Raw genomic sequence first — 6,983 nt, forward strand, 5'->3', positions numbered from 1 at the left:
GTTGATATTAAGATAAATATATAACAAGAAATTCGTTACAATATATATATATATATATATATATATATATACTGTCATTAAGTGCAAATTATAAATTTGTTACGATTGGATTTCAATATTTGTGACGTTTAGTAGCTAAAATGATCGCTTAAGTTTCGACACATCTAGAGACTACTAAATACTCGTGTAGGTGTGAGCCCATGGCTTTGCGTTTTTATTGTTGGTGGTAGTATTTTTCTTGATTTTGGACATATTCTTAAGACATACATAGTTGTGAGTTCTGTTATTAAAGAAATAGTCAGTTAAATGTGTTTTATCATTTGTAAACTGTTAGCGAAGTATATGCAATGTTTCAAGGGTTTATAGGTTACTGAATGGACTGGATACATGGAAACTGGTCATTATATCCTTTGAGGTAATCATATGTGAGATTTGTTTGTTTGTTTTTAGAGTAAACCCACATTGGACTATTTGCTGTGTCCACTGCATGGATTCGAATCTGGATTTTAGCATTCTAAGTCCGCATACTTATCGTTGTGCTACTGAGACACAACATGTGAGGATGTTTCCCAGTTAATATTGACCTTATATGATTAAGATATCTAGTTAAAAAGTGGTGTGATGAATTTCTGCAGTTAACTATTGGACGGAGAAAATGACTTGTTGGTGACCCATTAGATAGACCATGGATATACTGTGACATACATTTGGCAGTTTGACTGTCTCAGTTCGAATTTCATTTTGATGTTTCGTGAACTAGTCTCTTTGAAAATATTTGAGGGATATCCAAACAAAGTAAAGTCTAAGCAGTCTTTAGAAAGCGCAAGATCACATTGTTACAGTTAGTGTTAACCAAACAGCCTAATGGAGAATAAGAATACTACTTACAACACCTTTTGTTAATGCAGGCTCTAATACATTGGAGAAAGAAAAAGATCAACAAAAGTCGGAATTCAGGAACATGATAGACGTAAACTACTACTAGAGAAGAAGTCCATACAGTATACTGGAATAACGCTACAGTAATAGGATATGAACCACACATGAGAAACAGAGAGACAAAAGAACCCTTCTAGATTAAAATATCAGACATATTAACACGGAAGTTAGCAAAGTCTGAATATCCTTCTTGAAGCCATTCATATAACCAGTTTTTCAAACAAGCATTTACTGTGACAAATTTCAGTGCAACCAACTATAACTTTAACCACTTTAGTATGAAGACCAAATCTTATTTTGGTCTATTTTAATGTTACAACTTATTTATACAGTTATGGTGTTTCAGTGTAAGAATTACGGATATACAGTAAATAGAAATCGCAGGACAACAGGATATTCAGGGACAGAATATACCATATTAAATGGGTTTGTGTAGCAAGAAAAAAAAGAAGACAAATAAAATAATAAAGTCTATTTCATACAACTTACTAAACTTGAACATCGAAATGTAGATGGATGGTAGAACAAAAGAAAAGCTTTATTAAACTGAAAATACTGTGTGAGGCTGAACGAAATATAGTGAAATAAATCTCATTAAACTAACTGAAGATCAAATGTAAAGAAAGACAAGACTTGGAACAGAAAGAGTTCGAAGTCCTAAAAACAACAACAACTATAAAGCTCAACCAAACACTAACAGGAAACCTGAGGTAGACTTTCTCTCCACCGACAGGCGACAGGTGCACGGACACTCTCAAATTCAGATTGTTAACCAACATAAAAGAGTTATCACACAGGTTCACATACAAAATGTGCAATTAAGTAAAAAAAAACGATCCAAAACTCTAGCGCTTTCAAATAATTTGCTATTTTTCTTCAGGAGAAGAGTAGTCAAGAATAGTCAACTATTTTAATTTCACATTCGTTGTTGACCAACAACCTGCCCAAGCAGTTGTAAAGCCTTGATATTCCTGACTGGCATATCTTTAGAGACTCGTTCTCCTATAATGCTAGATTTTTACAAGTCAACCATGAAATCTTGTTTTCTCTCCAAAATCAGGAACCGAATATTTAAAACGTTTCTTTACTACTAAATCTACTAGTTATAAGATGATATAACAATGGCAGAAATTTACAGTACTGTGACTGCTTTAATATTGAAACGAATATCCATTATGACTACTATTTATATAGTGTGACTGGATTAGTGTTTAAAACGAACTTAGTCGTGGCTAGATTAATAAACACTGAAACGTGACATATATAAACATAAACTATAAATACGACTTTTCTCACACCAAACTATTCATGAACTATTACCGCATGGAAGACGTTAAACAAAAACATTATTGACATAAGACTGTTTGATATAGAAAGCTGAACGAAAAAACTGAACCACGAGCTTTAAAACTGGCTCACCAGAACGTACAGTGATACATTTTACTGTAGTTTTTATTCAGTACATTAAAGTGGGAAATTTGATACAAATGTATAGGTTGTGTTGGTTTATACCTGTTCAATAGGGAGTTACAGTGGGATCATAGTGGAGGAAATGATTAATGAATCAATCTATAACCTAACGTGTTGAACCCTGTTTTCGTCTTGTATCAACGTACTCATCTACAAGACGAAAGATGTTTAAACATTCTAAGCTTTGAAAATTCAGAGATAAAACTTCTCTTAAGTATGCGTGATATATAATTAAACTAAATATTGACATTCGCTCTGATTTTGTTATCCACACTTTGAAAGCATTCTTACGTTTTTAAATAGCTTAAAACAAAGTGAACCCAAGTCAGAAACGCCCTTCTTCCAAAAATATATGATTAGTATAATACTGTGACATAAAGTTATGTCATGTTTACAAGGAAACCAAATAAAAGTTAAAAACTGACAACAAAAAAGTACATTAATCTCAAAAACATTTCATTGGTACCTTAGATATGAAACTCGTGATTCAACTTAAGCATTTAGAATCTAAATAAATTTATCTTGTCTCATCAGTCACCAAAAAACAGGTTTCTGTGACTAGATACTAAGAGATGCATCATAGCTTCTAATATATTAATATTTGAATTTGAAACACGGTTATTCAGTTAAGGTATATCTAATTTTGAACTACGAACCAAAAGGAAGGCAAGCTGCCTTCTATTCTTAATCGAATAGCGAGGTTGACTGTCATTCTTACAACGCACCCACAACTGAAAGTGCAAAGAGTGTTTTGCAACGCCACATTTCGAACACTAGACCCTGAGATTTCCAATCTGATACGTGCGCTAGCCACTACGCTACTCTTCCAGGCTCAGAGCAACCTGATGTAAATCTTAAAGCAACTGTAGATTTCTAAAGTCGTTAGATACATATAAAAAAAAATATTGTTGTAATTACACCGTTTATATAAATGTAATCAACATAAATATTTTGAATTTAAATCTTTCACCCAAAAAATATCAATGTATTTACTTTTCTTTCATTTATTTCTGAGAAATTAAGTAATTATATATTTTTGTGGAAATAATAAAGTCGTTATATAAGTAGACCATAATTTCCTGAATTTTGGAATTTTCCAATTGAACTTCTGTCTTATCACGATTTTCTTGCGATATAAAATATCCATGTTGATTTCTGTGGTAATCTCTCCCCATTATCCACCTCTCTTCTTCCTTTACACCGCTTGTACCATGGATTATTGACATAGGTGTAGTTACGCACAGAAGGCACACCGATCAATATGGCCATTACAGCTCGTGCAGCCTGTGTGCCGTCTGCATCAGCTGGCAGTCTGCCCTTAACACAAGACTTGCACACACAAAGTTCGATGTGATACGTAGCAGACAAAGTGGCTTAAACCCGCGTGTTTTGTGTGTGGTACCAGCACGTGTTCTGGTTCTTGCAAAAACGATTTGAAATCATAACTTATCAAGTAAGTTAGTTTTGTTCTCTATATCACAAATGGTGTTAACACTTTTGCTTTAACTGTTGATATAAAACTTCATCCTTTTGATCAGAATGTTAAATAATATTTCCGTTCAATTCTCATGGGATGAAAAACAGTGTCTTAACTCATACTGTTTCTATATACAGTAGATGATTGCTTGTAACTTAAATATAACAAAGTCTTCATTTCCTTAGTCGACAGTATACTTAGTTTGTCATAGCGATCGACAAAAAATATTATTCTCAGACAAACGCTACTTAAACAAATGGATACATATTCAAATAATAATAATAATGAGAATTTAAGAATGGTATATCGTTTCGGAAGCTCCATACAAATAATTTGTACATGGAAAGCTGTATATTCAACTTCACGTGCAATCAATGTTTTTATTAACAAACATTATAAAGATTGTAATATAGGTTTCTGACTTGAAACATAATTACCAACTTGTATTATTTATATTAGTCAATAGATGATGCAGGTTGTCGATTTGAAATTTTGTTGTTGTTTTTTTAATTTCTTGCACCAAACGTAACTGTAATGATAAAATTAAGTTCCAGAAACTGAATTGATATTTTGTTACTAACGTGCATTATTACCATAACAGAAAACTGCAGGTTGCTGACTTAATATGCATATTTTGTTAATAATTTGTATTGTTAGCGTCAATCAACATTATATGTCCCAGAGTTAACACTTTGTTTTTAACTTGTATTGTTTGATTCACTAAACGTTCAGGATTATTAACATCAATCAACATTATTGTTTCCCGAGTTAATATGTATATATTTATTTAAATTTATATGAGTTACTTCAACAAACATTCTGAATAGTCTAACAAACTTCGATGACTTGAAAATGTATTTGACTAACTTGTATTTCTTGCCAACCAACGGCATAGGCAGTGCTTGGTGTAAGCAAAATAATGTTACATCACACTTGTTGAAAGTGCCTTATTGTTCAACTTATAACAGGGATCTGTTTAACAGACGCAATCACGCAATGGTATACAAATAATTTTCATTCCCAGTGAAGACGACAAACAGCTTCAGATTAGTGTTCTATCCGTCATTTCAGTTTACGCCTTTTTCCAGAATCTATCAGGTTACAACACTATAGTAACCGAAAAGAATATAAAACTACAACGATCTAACAGAAAGGTGCACGGTGAAGCGTACTAAAAATATTGTTTAACGGTTTAGAGTCGCAAGTCATAAAAGTAGATGTTAAAACAACAATATTTTTATTACAAGTTACAGCTTTTATTTTTACAGTAAGATTTGTATTTAGAACGGGTACGACGTTTCGATCTTCACATCAGTGATCGAAACGTCGTAACCGTTCTAACTACCAATCTTACTTACTGTAAAAGCTGTAACTTGTAACAAAAAAATACTTAGTCAGTAAGTAAACTCAAAATAAAACTATTAAAGCAACCACATTACATCAACGCACACGGCATAATTAACGAGACACCTTATCCGATTTGTGACAATTTTCTTGACAGAAAATTTAAAGAATATTTTTTGATTCAATCCAAACGCCCTTCTATTAATAGATACAATGCCTGGCCTTTATAATATTATTAATATTTTATGTATGATTTTATTTATTTTTTACTTTTATGACCTTCGTCTCTAATCCGTTCAACAATATTTTTATCAAATATTTTTAGTACGCTTCACTGTGCATCATTCCATTATATTGTTGGAGTTTTAAATTATTTCGGTTACTATAATTTAAAATCATGACGCTATAGACCTCTGAAAAAGGCATAAGCTGAAATGTCAGGTAGAATAAATAAACATTTATCTACAGTGCTTTGTCGTGTTCATTGAAAATAGTTTCCATTCTTCAGTCAGCATTGAAATTTATAAAAAAATATTTTCATTCTTCTTGTTCGAAAATCCAAATATATATGTATATAAATATATATATATATATATTTATTTGTATATCTGTATATATTTCTGAATGAAGAATAATAAGTAGTTAATATTTTATGACAATAGTACGAATTAACGTGGTAAACTTAATTTACATCTGTAGCATTGGGTTAAAACTTTACGTGTTTAACTTTAATTTGTACTTATTGGCTGATTAAGATCCGAGCAGAGAAAATACATGTCATGCCATGTTTAATTATACAAAGGATAATATAGACATCATTAACTTAAGCATTGTTATTAATCCATCTAATTCATTCAAAAACAACAAAGTACGCAAAATTGTCAATGGTTTTTTTAATAACATTAAGGAGTTAAAATATTATGTTTTTAGCCTACGAGATGTGGTATATGACGGTAAGGTGAATAGAAAATGGGAACTTAGGAATGACTTAGTTGGGCCTAATTTGTCTTTCTCCTTGACCTACTCACCCTGTAAGATATTTTATTTAGAGAATGTTTAACTATTATGCCTTATTTTCAGCAAGGAGATGAGAACTTAATTTTGATTTGCCTTTGTTCTGAGATAGTCTTTTTGTTTTTCTTTTTAAAGTTTAAGTTTCATTATTTTATATTGCAAATGACAACATACGTTGTCATCATGTATAGAAAGTCTTAAGACATTTAATAATAAATCAATATAAAACAACAACAACAAATTATATTTACAGTGTATATGACGCAAAACAAACCTATGTTAAGTGCATCTGTTTGTTTCTATTGTTCACACTAGTGATATTGAACTTCAAATTAAACAGGTGGGTATTATGGCAAAGGTGGATACAGGGGAGTAGGGATCCATTTTCTTCTAGAGTAAAAAAGAAAAAATAATAAGTGTAAATACTCTTTTTTACAACTTGTTAAGCTCTGAACTATGCTATTTATTTTCTGCTTTACTTGGAGGCTTATAATGCTATGAACTCTAGGCTCGATATCCGCGGTTGGAACAGGAAGATAGTCCTTTGTGTATTTTTGTGTTCAGACACAAACTAACAAACACCTGTATTATTATGCTTGGATCCTGGTCCATAAGTTGGACCTTCTTCTTTCCAAAATCGTATACTATTTTCGTGTAGGAAACAAGAAAATGTCCTGATTAAAAACTGTATCAATCCTACAAGGCTTAAAAAACAAGTTTATATTCAAAATTATTTGTT

General features: G+C 31.6%; 1 long non-coding RNA gene across 1 annotated transcript in view; it reads left to right on the forward strand.

The window, feature by feature from the left end:
• Positions 1-3,726: 3,726 nt before the first annotated feature.
• Positions 3,727-6,983, forward strand: part of LOC111084924 — a 32,162-nt gene continuing 28,905 nt past the window's right edge. Inside the window, exon 1 of the long non-coding RNA XR_002609809.1 lies at positions 3,727-3,862. This is a non-coding gene — a long non-coding RNA (uncharacterized LOC111084924). The remainder of the gene's footprint in view (positions 3,863-6,983) is intronic.

Source organism: Limulus polyphemus, unplaced genomic scaffold (genome assembly GCF_000517525.1).
Source record: "Limulus polyphemus unplaced genomic scaffold, Limulus_polyphemus-2.1.2 Scaffold172, whole genome shotgun sequence".
Lineage (NCBI taxonomy): Eukaryota > Metazoa > Arthropoda > Merostomata > Xiphosura > Limulidae > Limulus > Limulus polyphemus.